This window comes from Caretta caretta, chromosome 1 (assembly GCF_965140235.1).
Source record: "Caretta caretta isolate rCarCar2 chromosome 1, rCarCar1.hap1, whole genome shotgun sequence".
Classification (NCBI taxonomy): Eukaryota; Metazoa; Chordata; order Testudines; family Cheloniidae; genus Caretta; species Caretta caretta.
In genome coordinates, this window is record NC_134206.1 from 167377840 (window position 1) to 167395762 (window position 17923).

General features: G+C 41.1%; 1 protein-coding gene across 5 annotated transcripts in view; it reads left to right on the forward strand.

Annotated features, from left to right (window-relative positions):
• TIAM1 (TIAM Rac1 associated GEF 1) overlaps positions 1–17923 on the forward strand; it is a 254077-nt gene that overhangs the window by 37793 nt on the left and 198361 nt on the right. Inside the window, exon 2 of one of the 5 annotated variants that reach the window (XM_075133192.1) lies at positions 6412–6504. The exons of the other annotated variants lie outside the window; for them this stretch is intronic. The gene's annotated coding sequence lies outside the window, so the exon portion shown is untranslated. The remainder of the gene's footprint in view (positions 1–6411; positions 6505–17923) is intronic. 5 annotated transcript variants of the gene reach the window in all.

Consider the following 17923-nt stretch of genomic DNA (forward strand, 5'->3'; position numbering starts at 1 on the left):
CTTGTTGGGGAGGGGTACAGAAATCTGTTTTAAGAGCCCTTTGTTGAAAAATGGCTTTGTGTGGACAGGTGCAGGGTTAATTCGATTTAATGCTGCTAAATCCAACATAAACTCGTAGTGTAGACCAGGCCTCAGATTGTGACTCCAGCCCTTGGAAGGGGAAAAAGAGCTAATTTTCTTATGCCCTTGAGTGTTTTGGGCTTTGGATCAGGTCTTACTAAGGACTTACTAAATTAAGTGAAATTGCAAATAATATGAAACTAAAAAAATCTTGTAATTTGAAAGTACTTATCTGACTTTCATCTTTAAGAATCAGCTGTAGTTTTTAATCATACAGAACAGTGAAACTATTTTGCAATGTTTGCTGCAGATTCAGTAGCAAAATTCTATAATGTGCTTTATCGAACAGATTGCTATCAAATGGATCCTCCCGAAAGACAAGTTTTACTGACAAAAAGCGCTGGTGTGGACAGTGTTTTGTGGGCAGGAGATGCTCTCCTGCCAACAAAGAGCAGCTACACTGCATGCTTTACAGTGGCACACCTGTTCTGCTACAGCCGTACCACTGTAAGGTGCGTAACATAGCCTAAAATTTTTGGAGCTTCTGAATAAGTCTTCCCACAATATGAGCAGCCGCATTTAATTTGTATAGCCCAGATAAATGTTTGTACTCACACTGGAATAGTTACTTATGCAAGTGTTCCCACTGACACAAACAGGAATATTTGAGTGAGTTAGTGCTCATTTATGTAAGCAACACCTCCCTAATCAGGATATGGAATATGCATGGAGTAAGATGCTACTCAGTATGGGCAAGAGAGGCAGAATCAGGACTAAATAGGCATTTTCACTGGGTTTCTAGTTTGTGTCATTCACTTCTCTTCCACAGAGATGAAGAGATGTTTTTTGGGGAGGTTAATATTTCATAAGAACAGCCATACTGGGTCAGACCAAAGGTCCATCTAGCCCAGTATCCTGTCTTCCAACAGTAGCCCATGCCACTGCCCCAGAGGGAATGAACAGAACAGGGAATCAAGTGATCTGTCCCCCATTCCCAGCTTCAGGCAAACAGAGGCTAGGGACACGATCCCTGCCCATCCTGGCTAATAGCCATTGATGGACCTATCCACCAAGAACTTAACTAGTTCTTTTTTTGAACCCTGTTAGTCTTGGCTTTCACAACATTCCACTTCAAAACAACAATAATAAAAATTAGCAGCAATGCTCATTTCCTGGGACTAAAATTCTTGTTTCAAAGAAACATCAATTATTTTAACACATTCTTTCTCCTTGACTTGACTCTTAAACATTTCTATAAAACTCCTACATATATTTTTCCTGCCCTGAATCTATTTATGCATGAAGTTAGAATTAACACAAACAATGCTTTCCAGCAAGACTTTTATCAGTTAAATTAATACGATGCGACATGCCATCAAAATACATAATTCTTGGCTCTTTTCTAGAGCACTTTAATACAATACGCCTCTTAATTAAAAGTTCAGAACCATCCCCCCAAATTATTATACATTGTTTTGTGGTCACTGCCTGCTGCAGTGTGGAAAGATTCTTAATTGAAAAGGTTTTACTCAAAGAAAGGACGGGTCCTGCCAAGTGCTGAATGGTGGCTGTGAAGAGCTGGGTGCACTCCACTCCCCTCCCATTTAAGACACTGCTCAGCTTCTTCCCTTGTTTGAGTCCGATGGTGACAAAGGTAGGAGGAAAATACTTGTCTGCTTCTGTCATGCTTCAGAATTACACAATCTGAAATGGCAGTGTTCCATGATGGTTTACTTTATGCTCAGCTCATTTTCTGTTTTCAACAGTAGACCCTTTATCTCTTGCACTGTTCTGTCCCACTCAAGGGCCAGATCCAAAGCCTGTTGAAGTCAATAGGATGCTAGGTACTTCACATCCCAGTCCTATGATTTGGTCTGCAAATCACTGCAGGCAGAAGACTCAAACGGTAACCCACTGTTAGTCTAGAAGTATCTGTACACATGAGTACATGTGGCTAGGACTATAGCTTGGTGCTAACATCTTCTATCCTGCAAATGCTCACCAGTGGCAGAATTCTCAATAATACCACATTGTGCAAAATTCTTGTATTGCAGTAGGACAGGGAGCTTGAATTGTAGGCACCACATTCTCAGGTGTTTATTCCACAGGACGCAGCAGCTGCTGGGAGTGGGGGAAGGCAGCAAAGACCTTCCCATGGCATCTCTGACCCCCGGCCATCTCTTTCCCAGACATACTAACTCTTTATCACAAGATATGTGATTTCTAAGTAAAATTAAGCCTCTCATGATCCTGCGAGAGAACTCTCTCAAAGCTCAGGATTTTTTTCCCCTAGCCCCACGAGGTGGGGCTCTGGCCGTCTGCCAGGGAAGTGGCAGATGGGACCCCACTGCAGCCCCCCTCCCCCAAGCCTGGGAAGAGTGAAGAATCTTAAGAGAAGCAGTAGTGAGGCTGGGAGGGCTGAACTATGGCCTGGGAGCTGCAGAGGGGCTGAAGTGAGGAGGTGGGGTCCAATGCTGAATTAATGGTGGGTGCTGAGCAGATGGGGTGAGTGCTGGGTGAACAGAGGGCAGTCAGGGTCATTGGGGTAGGGGGATTGAGCTGATGGGCTGATGAAGGGGGTTGGGCAACTGAACAGAGTAGGGGGCTGAATTGAGGGGAGGTTGGGTGGGGACAGAACTGAGGGGCTGGGGGGCAGGATTAATTGCTGGGCAGGCTATGGGCAGATGTGGTGAGAGCTTCTCCAGCAGGGGCCAAAATCACTGTATCCTGCATAGGTGCTGACTCTGGGCGCTCCAGAGAAGCGGGGATGGGGCACACTTGGGGAAAGGTGTGGAATTGGGCAGGAAGAGAGTGGGGTGGGAATGGAGTGGGGTCAGGGCCTAGGGCTAAGCAGGGGTTGAGCATCCCAGGGGAAAGGAGGAAGCTGGTGCCTGTGTTATCCAGTACATGTGGGAGAGTGGCACATGCTATACCCTGGGGATGGGCAGGGAGAGCTCAACAATCAAGAGACTGACCTAAAAAACCACATCCTTTTTTAAAAAAAACCATTTTTTTTCAGGGGGAGAGGGCGAACTCATGAATTTTGATCTCTTGAAGTTGACAACACTGCTTTCCTCACTCCCCTCCAAGAAAAGAGGCATCTAAGGAAGAAAACTGCTGGTTCCTGGGTTGTTTTTGTGTAGAGGGGGAGGGAGCAGACCAGCCTCGCCTCTGAGTTACTGGGCTCTTCACAGGCTGGGAGCTCCACTCCCTCCTTCCCTGATCCCTTTTTGAAAAATGTAGTAGGCCAGCCTGTGCCCTTCAACTCCTCCCTCTGCCTCCCTGCATCCTGGCTCCCTGGAAAAAGAAGGTTGTTTCCACGACAAGGTGCTCTGTCAGAAGCTCCTGTTCCTTGGAAGAAGGGAGAGGAGCAGCTCCGCAGACCTCTGAGGACTAGCAGCAAAGGCCCTCTGGGTGACAGGAGTGTAGCAATAATGGAGCCCTGCAAGGAGCAAGGGCCAACCAGAATTAATTGTATAGGGTGTGGGCAGCCTAGGCAGGGACCATCCATTTTTTCCAACCCTTCCCCTGGCATGACACAAGAAACCAAGGCAGGGGCTTCCTCACCTACCCCCCCTTGACTCTAGGGATCAGCTCCATCTTTGACAGATTGCAAGCCCTGTTTATTTAATTTGCACAATGAGGAAACAGTCTTAAATACAGGTTGTAGAATTTAAAAACCAGTAAAATTAAACAGTTATAGTATGATGCACAATAGCCCACTTGTTCTGCATTTTATTTGTCACATTAGAAGCTTTGAAGATTGAAAGGTATGCACATGAGTAACTGAACTCATGGGCAATCCTATTAGTTCAGCAGGCCTTATTCATATACTTCCTGTCACCCAAATTTTAAGTGTTTGCAGGGGTGGGATCTGTTGTGACAATTGGGTCTATAGTACCCCAAGCAGGCAAGAATTTTTGCACACAAATTTGGCCTACTTTTAATAACAAATGTTATAAACAGGTGCAAGAAAACTAGAAAAACTAAATTGGTCCAAACAAAAAGGCCTACTGATATAACTCAAGGACTGTTAGTTTCATACTTGGTAAACAAGAAAATGTGGATCCAGAAATTAGTGAACCAAAATTGATGTCAGATGGTGGGCCTAACTGGGAGACAAAGAATGAAGGGATCAACTATGCCACCCTCTCTTCACCCCCTGTTTTTTGGGGAGATCTCAAAAAAGAAACTTTGAAAAATATTGTTTGCTCTCGACTCGTCTCGTCCCAGCTCATCTCATTTTTCCCAACCCCAAGATAGAAAGAGCAGACCAGACCGAAGGATTTTCTTCCTGAGAGGAAGGCTGTCAGGCCTTTCTTTTATTTAAGGAACTTTATTCTTCAACTGAGTCCTGAAGTCATATGACTTCCAGTCCTCACTCCATAAATGGGGATATCTGATTGTCGGCACCAGAGGCTCCAGTCAGAGGCATGTAGAATTCTGTTTTGTCTCCATTTCCTTTCTGCCCAACTATTCTTCCTTCTGTTCTATCTCTCATTCTCTTGGCTTTTCATCAGATCCTGAAATCAACTGTACTGCATACATCAGCATAGCAAGATGAGATGGCCCATCCAGATCCTCCCTATCTAAGGAGAGAGGACCCAACAAGATGACATCCCTGACAGGGATGCGAGCCAGGGTCCAAGCAACAGGTGCTGAGGCCAACCTGCTAGCACAAAGCATCCATTCATGACTGACCAGCTGCCCAGAGGTCCAAGAGCAACAACAAAAGCTGTATTACACCCCCCCCCACCTTTTCTGTTCCCTCTCTCCTCAAACTTCTGTCGGTCAGTCTCTTTAAAATAGAAATGGATATCCTTCTTGCATCAGGACTGAGAGTAAAATTAACCTTTTCTTGTCATCAAAAGTTATTCGTGAAAATAAGAGTGATATTTTGCCTCCAAAAGGCAAAATACTTTAATAGTAGGGCTGTTGATTAATCACAGTTAACTCGCATGATTAAATCAAAAAAATTAATTGCAATTTTAAAAAAAACCCCAGGATTAATCAGGTTTAATCACACTGTTAAACAATAGAATACCAATTGAAATTTATTAAAAGTTGTAGGATATTTTTCTACATTTTTTAATATATTGATTTCAATTACAACACAGAATAGAAAGTGTACAGTGCTCACTTTATATTTTTATGACAAATATTTGCACTGTAAAAATGAAAAACAAAAGAAATAGTATTTTTCAATTCACCTCATACAAGTACTGAAGTGCAATCTCTTTATTGTGAAAGTGCAACTTACAAATGTAGATTATTTTGTTTGAGTGCAGTTATGTAACTGCAAAAAAATATATAGAACTTTAGAGCCTACAAGTCCACTCATTCCCACTTCTTGAGCAGCCAATTGCTAAGACAAAAAAGTTTATTTACATTTACAGGAGATAATGCTGCCCGCTTATTTACAGAATAAATAAGGTGGGAAGAGGCAGGTTGGGAGGTAAGCACTTAGGGGAAGGAGTAGAGTGGGGGCAGGGCCTTGGGCAGGGCAGGGGTCGAGCACCCCATGGCACATTAGAAAGTTGGCACCTCTGGTTTTCTGATGGGTATGTTGCAGGAAATGAACTGCTTTAAGCAAAGTAAACACTTTAAAAATTGCTCTGAAAAAGTAAATCATGAAACAGTGTGTATATTTGTGTGTTGTATCTATGCTGGTTCTAGGATATGAGAGACACAAGCTGGGTGAGGTAATATCTAAATGGAAACTCTACAACATGAAGAAGGAAACCAAACTTAACAGCATCATCTACTTCCTGGGCAACTGCAAGAAACACAACTTCATCCCCAAATGACTCCTCATGAATAATCCTCTGACTCCTACATACAAAAAAGTTGGTCCAATAAAATGTTCTCTCACCTTGTCTCTCTGTTAAACACATTTTAGAAGAGCAAATTTCAGGATGGTGTTTGTGACCGCCACCGTCTTGGCTGACGCATTGGGGACTGGCCCGGGGACTGCCTGAGCTAATAGGATGAGGTAAAGAGCCCAGGTTCTCTAGCAGGGGCTGTAACACTTACATATTCTGTTGATCAGGCCCAGAGGGGGACCTGTGACCCACCCTGATCAGTGGGCTACATTTACAAATCTATTTCCATAGTTTGTGTATATATCAGGTGCAGCAGTGTTTTTTTCTTCTAGCTTCCTATATATTTATATTTCAAGATTCCCTTTTTCCCTGAAGATGAGCTCCATTGAGCTTGAAAGCCTGTCTGTCACCCACAGAAGTTGGTCCAGTAAAATATTACCTCACCCAACTTGTTTATCATATCTTGGGACCAACACAACTACAACAACATGGCAAATTTCAAATTGATTGTTTTAATATTTTGTTCCAGTATCTTTGCAGGTATAGCAGTTAGGCTGTGAAATCAAGATATATCATGTCTACTGCTTCCCCCCATCCACTAGCCCAGTAATCGTCAAAGAAGGTAATTAGGTTGGTTTGGTATCATTTGTTCTTGAGAAATCCATGCTGTCTATTCCTGTAAAGAAAATCCTTAACTATTGCAATGTTGTACTTGACCTGCTCAGGAAAGTCCTGATCCTGCAAGTTGCTGAGCAACTCTTGAGAGGTGCTGAGAAGTCTCAGTTCCCATTAGCTAAAATGGGTGCTGAGGATGTGCTCCATGGCAAAGGAGGCACTCTACGTCTTGCAGGATTGGGGCCTGAGCCACCTCACTTCCATTGACTTCAGCAGTTGAGGGTGCTCATAGTCTCTCAGTATAGAGCTATAAAACTTGCCTGTGGCATGTGTATCAATATTTTTAGCTATGTAGAAATAAAAGGTCATATATATTTAGCCTTTGCTTCATTGCTTAATTTCAACAAGGCTCGTACTCTTTCTGAATTCTTGCTGGCTGGTGGGATATGCTAACATCTTGGGACACATGCCTATTTTTCTTTTCGTGGTATAACCATATAAAAATGAGCACCTTGGCACATCATAATCGCAACCTAAATGTCCAGCGAGCCAGTCTGCAATTTGGCAAAACAATAGTTGAAACTAGTGGGGAAATTGTTTGGTATTTATAGTAGTCTGATATATAATCACATTGCTTTTTATTCTTTTAATCTGTGACCACCACCAATAAACTGAATATTCACTTTAGATGAGATTATGCTGTGGAAAGAGAGAGCAAATTTAGCTTGGAGGAATTTTACATTTTTAAGAGGTCCAATTGCTATAGTGTGTGCTACACTATTTATAGCCTAGGCCTGCTGTAAATACAAGACTGAATTCATGCTTGGTGTTGATCTGCAGCTCTGTCTTCCTGCCTCCCACCTCTGTCCTCAGCCCTCAAGTGAATTATGCCTTGTGTTCAGTATAGAGCCATCTGTTTCCTTATATACTCTAAACTCACCTTTCCACTCAGGTCAAAATGCAGAAAAAATACATGTGGTGACTGACTCTTGTGTTTGCAAATTTTGCTTCCAGCGAAGGATCCATAGTTTCTAGCAATGTTGCACTGGTAGAGACCCTGTAGAATATTGCCTGAAACTATGGAATACCAGATGAGTCAGGTTTTTGTAAGAGAAGTAGATGCATAGTAAGATTGGCTAGAGGTCTACGTGAGTGGTTCAGTATTGTGACTGGAGTTAGACAAGGGTGTGTTGTCACCAATCCTCTTTGCATTAGTAATAAACTGGGTGAGGAAGTAGGCAACAAAGGGCATCATAGCTGGTGTAAAATAAGATTGTGTAACTCACCTCTACTAACTCAACTTTGCAGCTGCTGATGCTTTACTAAGTATGACATAGAACAGAATGATTGCCCTTACAGCAGAGGTAGAACAAGAAGCAAAAAAATTGGATTGAAAGTAAATGCTGAGAAAACCAGGATCCAGAAGGTAGGAATTTGGACAGCAGATGCAAAGGTGTATGTGGATGGAAAAGAAATCGAACGGTAGAGTTCTGGTATCTGTAGACTGACATTTGAAGGTGGCTGCAGTGAAGATACTCATGTGTGATTAGGAAAAGCAAACACCACTGTTGGAAGGTTGAATAACATAAGAATGGCCATACTGGGTCAGATCGAAGGTCCGTCTAGCCCAATATCCCGTCTTCTGACAGTGGCCAATGCCAGGTGCCCCAGAGGGAATGAACAGAACCAGGTAATCAAATGATCCATCCTCATGTCACCCATCTGGTCAAACAAAGGGTCTCCACACCAAACTACAAGTCAGAATATACCATGTGATTGCTCCATAGAGTAGCCTGTTTGGTACAGAGACTTGGCTGATGACAGTGGCTCACAAAAAGAGATGGGAGGCTGCCCACCACAACTAGTGGGTGACCATAATCCATGGAAGAACTGAACTGCCTGATGTTTCAGAGGCACAGGAGGAGAAGGCAAAAGGATCCAAGGAATTGGACACCTCAGAGGGCAAGTTTATCAGGTGTCAATCAGTGTGTGCTTAAAAGATAATGGGCAGATTGGATTGTTTTTTGGTTAATGTTGCTGCCTCATACCTGTAGGATTCTTGTCTGCCCCCAAGCTGACCCTGGAATAAACATTGGAGTTGAATTTTGTTTAAATACAAAGGATGTCTCAACATCACAATATGTATTGCAAATGTTACTGTTTTATAAGGCTAAGTGATTGCATTAGCTCTTCACAGATTTACAGAAGAACATTGTACACGTGAATGAGCTTGTGGGGCTCAGTAATTCAGTTGCCTCCTCCTGGATGAGTGCTTACTACTGAGTGGCCCATTGAAGTCCATAGGATTATTCAAGGAGACAAACACCAGGTAGTGAGCATTTGCAAAATCTGAACACTAGCAGGTCGGGAAGCTTACATTGCTAATGAGCTGCCTTTACAAGTGAGTTGGTTGTTCAGTCTCCATACCTCATACCTCAGTCACCTATGCTTTTGTTAGAGGGAGACCTGCCCAGTAGGGTACTTCTACACCAGGGGTGGGCAAACTTTTTTTGTGGCCCAAAGGCCACATTGGGGATGTAAAACTGTAGGGAAGGCTGTACCTCCCCAAACAGCCTGACCCCCAGGAATCCCACACCTATCCAACCCATCCCCTGACCTCCCCCCAGGAGTCCCTGCCCCTTATCCAACCCTGCCCCACCGCTCCCCACACCTTTACCATGCCCCTCAGAGTGGCAGGACTGGCAGCCGCACCACTCAACCAGAGCCAGCCACACCGCTGTGCTGCCCGTGCGGTGGCATGGCTGCAGGGGTGGGGGACAGCAGGGAAGGGCCAGGGGCTAGCCTCCCTGGCCAGGGGCTCAGGGGTTGGGCAGGACAGTCCTGTGGGCTGGATGTGGCCTGTAGGCCATAGTTTGCCTACCTCTGTTCTACACAGTAAAAAAGATGAGTCTGCATGCAATGAAGACCTGTGGTTCTGGCTTCCAGCGTTTCCTCTGCGGGGCTGAAAATAGCAGTGTAGATGTTTGGGCTTGGGCAGGAGCCTGAGCTCTGGAACCTGGTGAGGGGGAGGACCTCAGAGCCTGGGCTCCAGCCCACACCTGATCATGTACATGGCTATTTTTAGCCTTGCAGCACAAACCTGAGTTATTTGATCCGGGCTCTGAGACTCACTGCTGTGGGATTTTGCTGTGGTGGTACAGAAGTAGCCTAAGCTTCACTGAGGCAACTGTATTTAACTGAGCAGTTTTCAGGTGGTAAAGAGTTTAGATCCCACTAACTTAGGCCTGATTCAAAGCAGTGACTGAAAGATTCTCACTTCACATGTAGAAAGTGACTGGTGATGAGATACAAGAAACAGCCCAGCTACATTGGCCTGTTCTCTGCTTCACAGAGCACAATGAAAAGATATAGTGAAGTGCAGTCCTAATCTTCTGTGCAATACTAGGGATTGATTTACAGTTACCACTAGGTATTTTTCTCCCTTACCCTTTCCAGAATTTCCTCCTGGTGTGTAGAGATGAGAATGCTACTGCTAATATCCTGTTTCTTCTGCACCATCTCAAATTTACATTGTAAATGAGAATTTATTTCTGCATTGGTATCTTAATTAAATCATTAGTGTGAATCTTATTGCTGAAGGGTGCTGGAGTAATAGCTCTGGAAACTGAAGTGCGTTCTCCACAGAAAGGGTACAGCAGCAGTGCAAGCTGCTCTGCCAATAAGACTCAGCCTTGAACTAAGTGTGTCGGGGGTAGGGAGAGGAAGAATTGATCTGCACATTTTCTTGGACCTCACCTCTCCTTATGAGACTCCCAGCAAGGGTGCAAATTGTGCTGATGGCTTCCTAATGTGGCCCTTGTTCACTTGGAAGTGTACTCAGACCAACATTATTTCACAGAGCATTGAATGGCAATGATTTTCAATCACTATTGGCCTGGGCAGGATTTGAATTGACAGCCTAAAGGCGAGGGGCCCTAGATTCTATTACCAATCCTCTGAGTCTCCCAGCTCCTACTCTCCTCTTTAAAAATTATTCTTTGAGCTGTTCTTTGTTGCAGTAAAGAATGCTAATGGTTGCAGTCTGTCTTCTGGAAGTTCAGCGTGTGCCAAATTGAGGTTTTTACTCCATTTCTTCACCACTTTTACCAAGTCTCTTGCTCAGGTAAAATTTGCTGTTGACTTTCCTGGCAGTTTTATTAGAGGGAAAGCTGAATATAAATGGAGTAAGGACTTCAGGATTTTGGACCAGAGTGAGAACTCTCTCTCGCTGCATAGAACTGAGATGTTTGTCAGTTAATCTTGTAATTCAAGGGTGATTTCTCAGCCTCTGGCTAGGGATGTCTATTTTTGGGAAATGTGACTTGACTATACCAGGATGAGAGAGCCTGATGGCAAAGCCCAAACTGGCTCATCCTGGCTGGATGTCATAAGAATTTTTAAAGTTTATTTTTAGGGCTTGATTCTTGGGTGGATAAAGTAGAGAGGATGAATGGCTGCTGACTGCCAGGAGAGGATCAGGCATATAGTTTTACAATGCCCTCACCATCCCGCCCCCATGATCCTGAATAGCTCCCCCACATCATCCTTCCCCTCTTCCCCTTACACTGGGTTAGGGATGTAGTTGTGTTGCCTCTACCAGTTTTATGCCACTGGAGGATTCTCCTGTGCAGGGGATATTTTTCCACTGGCCGCCTTCAGCTTTGTTAAGGCCATCAGCTGACCTTAAAATCCAGCCCTTAATATTTAAGTAATGACATTTTTTCCCCCCACAGTATTTATTTCCCCTCCCAAAAACCCCCAAAGAATTTGAATTCAAAAGTCTTATTTTCAAATTTGACATGATCAGATTTGTTTACTGCCTGGTAACTTACTGTGTAAAGCAAATTAGGTCTTTTTTTAAAAAATTATTTTAATTCTTAAGTAGAAAGTTTCATGACTCACTCCTGGGATCCTGATGCTGTCAGAATTCCCAGTGACTTCAACAATCAATACTGACTTTGTGAGTTGTTTCCATGAGGACTGCAGGATTGGCCAGTTAGTGACTGCAACACTCATTTGTTGCAGTAAAGAATGCTAATGGTATTGCCTGAATTGCTGTCTTCCTTTGGAAGTGTATGCATTTTGGAGTCTTTTATGGTTCACTCTGACATAATTCTGCAAAGGCAGATAGGCCTAAAATTAGTTCTACCAGCTGTCTGTTGGATTGTGAGCATGCATGTATGCTTGAGGCCCATGTGCTCATGCATATTGCACTGCCCTTATGTTCGTTCTGTCTGCCTGTCTTAGAACATAATGGAACTTATACTCCAGGAACTTCAGGGACCAAGATTTTTGTATATTTCCATGTCTTAGCTTGCAAGAATGAAATAGACAAGCGGAGCCAGGGCACTGAGAAACCCAGCATGTAGGGTTTTGTGTTTGCCAGGTCACCTTTGTGACCGAGAAATTTTAGTAGTTCTGCCGTGTTTATTTTGGGGAACTAATACATAAAGGTTAGAATTTTTAAAAAAATCAGAACGATTGACCGACAAAGGAGTGACACATACACACTGCATATCTTTGTGAAAACATACTGCAAACCCAGGTTACATGCTCTGAAATCCCTTTATGGTAAAACTATCAGTGAAAAGGTTTTAGAGGAAGCAGTCAGGTTACACCAGGGTCCTCGATTTTGTGTAATTTCATTACACTTAATAGCCTTTTTATGGCTAATAATCTGCCAGCACTTGGTTTATAATCTGTCTCAAAATAACTAAAACTTACTCCAAATGCTGATTTTAATGCAGAACCTGTGTATGAAATGCAGTGGTATATATTACTATGCTGGGCATACACAGCTTTAGGTTTGAGTTTTTACGAAGAATGAAAATCCTGGCTCTACTGAAGTCAATGGGAGTTCTGCCGTAGACCTCAACAGAGACATTGCATTTAGGAGAAAAAATCTTGGATCTTTTTTAAAGATACACATTAGAGCTGATTGAAAAATGAGGGGAAAAGTGTTTTGCAATTTTTTTGTTTGAAATGTTTCGATCAGCTCCAATACTCTGATCTTAAGAAATTTGTTATCATGACTGCATTTCGTGAAAGATTATTTGGCTTTTAAATGAAAGAATGATTTTTAGGGTCCAAACTACGTGTGTGTGTGTGTGGTTGCCCCAACTGCTGTCTGGTTTCTCTTTCACAGTCCTAAACTAAAGCAAATATATTTACACAGGTGTGTGGAACTGGTACACTGCCTTATTCTGAAAATTAAACATTTTCAACTACTTGAATATTCATTCAAGCATGTCGGTATGTTTTCCCCCAAAAGGCCAGATTCTTTGAGCCTACCCATTAAGGACTGATTTCTATTAGTAGAACATAAAAACAGAACTGTGGAGCTTTGCTGTCTGCATTTTCTTCCCTAGCTTCTTAATTTTATGATTAATTTAGTTGCCCAATTTTACTTCCATTGAAGTCAGTGGTATTTTGTCATTGATTTCAACTGGTGAAAGATCAAGCTTCTAACAATTAACCTTAAAATGTGATAGTAGCTGTTTATGATGGAATACTGCATCATTGAGAACTAAACAAACACTTGCATCTCAGCAACCTGGCATAATATACAAATTCCAAATTTTTTTTTTTGCTCACTATCTTTTGAGCAGTCTTCTACTTTTGGCCCAGAGAGTAAATAGATTACAATTTGCTTTTTAAAAACTGCTGTTTTCCCTATTAAAACCTGGGTTTTTGAACATTCCTGTAGTTAAATGGACCCCTGTCATGCACATAGCTATATTGATCTTAAGGATGTAATCTGTAATTCCTAGTTACTATATGAAGAGTTGCTATTCATATTGGATTGGCAGACAAACTGAACGGTGGTGGTTGGTGTAGGTTCTACTAGCTTAGAATTATTTTGCCTTAGAAAAGTGTGTGATTTCCTGCTCAGGTAAGTATGAAACTTACTATTCATCTTTATTGAATGAGAAATTCAGGGAATGTATCACATAATGCTAGTGGCACTTAACTTACACTGAAAGTTTTAGAATGAAGAGGGCAGTATAACTTGGCTGAAAAGACTGTAAACTGCTGTAGTTTTCAATGTTGTAAAGGTGCCTCTAAGAATTTTTGATGCATGGTAGAATAACACTTAATATTACATTTTAAAACAGACCAATATGTAACTACTATCTTCCCCCCACCTCAAAACCAGTCCATATAATGGTCAAGACTCACTTTGTTGACTCTTGGCCATTGCTACACTACCTTTTAAAAAGTATCTGGAGCAAACATTGGTTGCTTAGCAACATACTCCAGTCTAAGAGTGTTGGAGAATGGGTCAGTGATGTACAATTATGTAAAATCAAGGTTAAACACGCAGGGCAATCTGCAACATTACCGCACTGACAACTGGAATATTTCAGCAGTATGGTGTCTGAATTTATGGCAGTTGTAAGTAAATTTATAATAGTTGTAGTTTTGACCTCATGGACATGAATATTTGAGTCTAGTTTCATGAGATAGGGTGGATGCCCTTTTCTATATCAATATAGTGTGGAAAGACCTCAAATAATTTGCTGAGTAAAGTAAGAACGATCTATATTTTAAGTAAATTTCTTTCCGAGGGCCTGATCCTTCAAATGCTTATGCAAGTACCCGGATGATGTAACTGGGTCTACATGAGCATGAAAGCTATTTTCTTCAGTAAAGAGTGCCCCATTCTGCAAATATATGAATAATGAAAGGAATATGGATATTTTACTCAATCACCTACTTGAATGGAAACCTATTATTCACCCAAACAAGAAAACAAACAATGCAGCATGAACTCGATGGATCTGTTGTCTGAGCCTTACTTTTGCAGCATTTACTTCCATTATCCTTTTGTAGTTCTCCTAATGTGGATGAAGGAGTCTTTAGTAGTTCTCCCCCTTTTTTACTATATAAAGGAAGGACTAGTTTGATTTTTCTTTTTGCTGGAATATGCATTAGGAGTATAAATCTTTAACATGGTAGTAAATCTTTTAGACTTTTTTATAACTCTAGCAAAACTAATGTTTTTCATTTCAGAGAATCATTGACTTTAATTGCCTAATCAGTTTAAGGTCTTTACCTACTTTTCATTTGTGTTTAATTAGTGCTCCCCCTTCCCCAGACTCATGACAGACTTGTGAAGTAAGAATTAATTGATAACACTTTTTACAGATCATATGAAATAGTTATGAGACTCTTAACTGAAGATAATTTATATTCCTAAGCACTAATGCTGTATCATTCTGTGAAATAAAAGTCATAGGCAAGTGGGCAGCCCTCTTTTTTCAGTGTACTTGACATTTCTCTCTCCACCCATCTAGTAGACTTCTTTAAAAACAGAAGGGGAAAAAAAAGTACTAGCGATTAAGATGTCTTACTGGCATGTCATGTCACTCACTAGTCATCAGTCAATCAGAAAATCAGCTAAAATTTTTCTTTAATAAAAATACAAGTTCTTACAAATACTTTCCTTGTAATATTTCATGCCTTAAACACTTTAAAACCCTGGGTTGTTTTGGGGTTTGTTCCTATCAAACACTGGACAAAACAGTGATTATATATATATAAAAAAGATTTTATATCTTGGGATCTCTCTGGATTAAAAGACTTCTACTAATTGTAGCCGCATATATACGGACCACTTTTTGCATCACTGAGTTGCAACTACCTCTAGTTGCATGTAACAACTCTTTATCTGCACGTAGCAACACTACACAACAATTTTTGGGTTCGTAGAATGGGAAATAAAACATAACTTATCCAGTTAAAACTACAGGAAAAAATTGTAGGTAGGCATCATGTAATTACAGAATGCTGTTGGAATTTGGCAGGAACAATGGTGTTAATACCTCATTTCTTGCAAAACCACTCTTCATGACCATGTATACTCAGGACTTAAGATGGCAACTCGAGCAATACAGCAGGATGCTAGGAGAAATCACTGAAGCATTAATTCCATGAGGACTCAAGCACCATCTTCTGAATTGCCAACATAACTTCTTGCAGAACTTTGGACATCTTTTACAATGTACTGATTAGACCTAACTCTGCTTGCCTTAAGGGACTTGACAGGACCACAGCTGAAGGTTCAGAGGAAGAGAGTCTGGAGGTCACTATCATGCATTGGCAAGGAGGAAGAAATGGATAATCAACAGTTTTTTTTTCTCTTATATCTGAGTGTATATTCTTGAGCTTCTGTCCAGATGGTTCCAACTGTTCTTGTTGGTGTGGGTTTATGGAGCTTACCTACATGAGTAATTTTATTCACATGAGAAGACCCATTGACCCCAATGGAGCTATCCAAATAAGTAAAGTTACAAGCATAAGTAGCTGCAGGATTGAGCCCCAAGCATTGGCTTTCACTCAGAATCTTTGGATTTTTGTATGAGTGTACTTTCTCCGAATTCAATGGAAATGCATGGATAGAAGTGAAGGGAGAACTTGATTTTGTGTTAAATTCTGATTTGTGTATAAATACAATTTAAGTTTATACAAAATTAATAACCCAATCAATCCTTCACTTGGACAGCAGAGGATATAGCATGTAATTATTTATACAGGAACATAAAACATTAGGTTTTATGCTCACATATGCGATTTAAAGAGGCTATCAACTGTTACTGAGTAATGGATACTCAAGAGAGACTAGGGGAAAAATATAACTGAAACACACATTATTGCCAGAGCTAGTTGTCACACTATGCACTTTATTGTTTTACAATGCGGTACCAATTCAGCCTCATTAGTTTGTATCTGATTCTTAATTAATGCTAAATATATTCCAACACAGATGGTATTTAATTGTAGTGTATAATTTTTGTACATTTTCAATAGTGAATATCCAATTTCTGTTACTCTAGCCTTTGTGATTAAAAACAAATGTCTATCTCTTTATCAGTGGATCTCAAAGTACTTGACAGAGTATAATTATCCTCATTTCTCAGCTAGAGAAACTGAGGCACAAAGGTGATGCTCACCCAGCAGGCCAGTGGCAGAACCAGGAATAGCATCTAGGTCTCCTGAGTCACAGGCCAGTGTATTCACTAGGCCACACTGCAGTGTTCTCTGCTGTCAACTTTGTACTATATTATAACTTTACCTGTTCTTTTGCAAGGAGCTGGTGAATTATTCTGAAGATTTGTTAACATTGCTTTGTTACAACCATCTCTTCAGCAACCAAGGAGTGTTGAGTCTTCAAAGTTTTTGAAGTTTTTTTTTAAATTTTTTTTAGTGTTGCCTCCTGCTGCTGCTAACTTGAGGGAATCTGGATTGGCTGCCTTAAGATGTTGGTCTTCCTACTAGTAGAACATATTGTGGCTACCTGACAACTTCTTGGTTATCACTATGCCCCTGCATGGTGGTAACTTACGGTTCAGGCTTTTTAATTTTAGAGAGGGTGGAGAGATTAGGCTCCACTAGTGTTTTTTCTTTTTTTTCTTCTGATTAATCTATTTATATAATGTAGCATAGTATCTATTCTGCAGAAATCACAGGTCAAATAATGCCCCACTGACTCATATAACATGAAATAAGCACATGTAAAGGATTTTCCTGAATATTCTGTATGAATTGATTCTTGTTTAGCCTTTTGCAGATATGCTGCTGTCTCCCCTGTCATATTCAAGTAATTATGATCCAGAACTTTAAGAGCCAAAGTCTACCTTCTCATGGAAGTGCCTTCAAATGGGAATGCATGTATGTTGCAAAAGCAGTATTATAAAACTATTCTGGGAGGCAGTGGCCATACGTATAGGCCCACCATACAGATTCTTAGTGTTGGTGTTTGCATAGCTGTTATTGGTGGGTCGGTCAGGAGCTGTATTGTGTGACAAACATGCAGCCCAAGGCCCTTGACCTCTAAGTTCCTTTGTGGCACCTGTCACTGAGGGGCTGAAAAATAGTTTGTAGGTTTGGGAGGGGGCCAGGGATGGGGCAGGAAGCTTATTTCAGTGCTTCCCTTCTGCTGACAGTCTTTCTGGCATTATACCTACATATGCAGTATTAAACCATCACAACTTTGTTCTCGTCTGGATTGGTGGGAAACTAACACCTTGTAATATAAAAATAAAATGCCATTTGTTGCCTTTCTGTGGTATATTTCAACAAATAATATTTCCCCGTGTGCATCTTTATTCTTTTAAAGAAATTCCTGTATTAAGATGTAAAGGGGAATTTAATTCCCCTTTATAAGAGTTTTAAATTGTTTTGTTAAAGCTCCATTTCAGTTTTAAGTAGGTTTAAAAAGAAATCTTAATTGTGTATTAATTTGGTTTGTCAAACTACAATTGCCAGGAATGAGGTAGGAAACTAATTTAAATACAGCATGTGTAATGGAGAATCTAATTTTCAGAATTCTGTAGAAATAGAACTGGAGTAGTTAGTGCTGGCTTCAGTAATCAAGAGACAGTTTTTGATTTAGTCTTGAATGCTAATTGGCGATGGAAATTGGA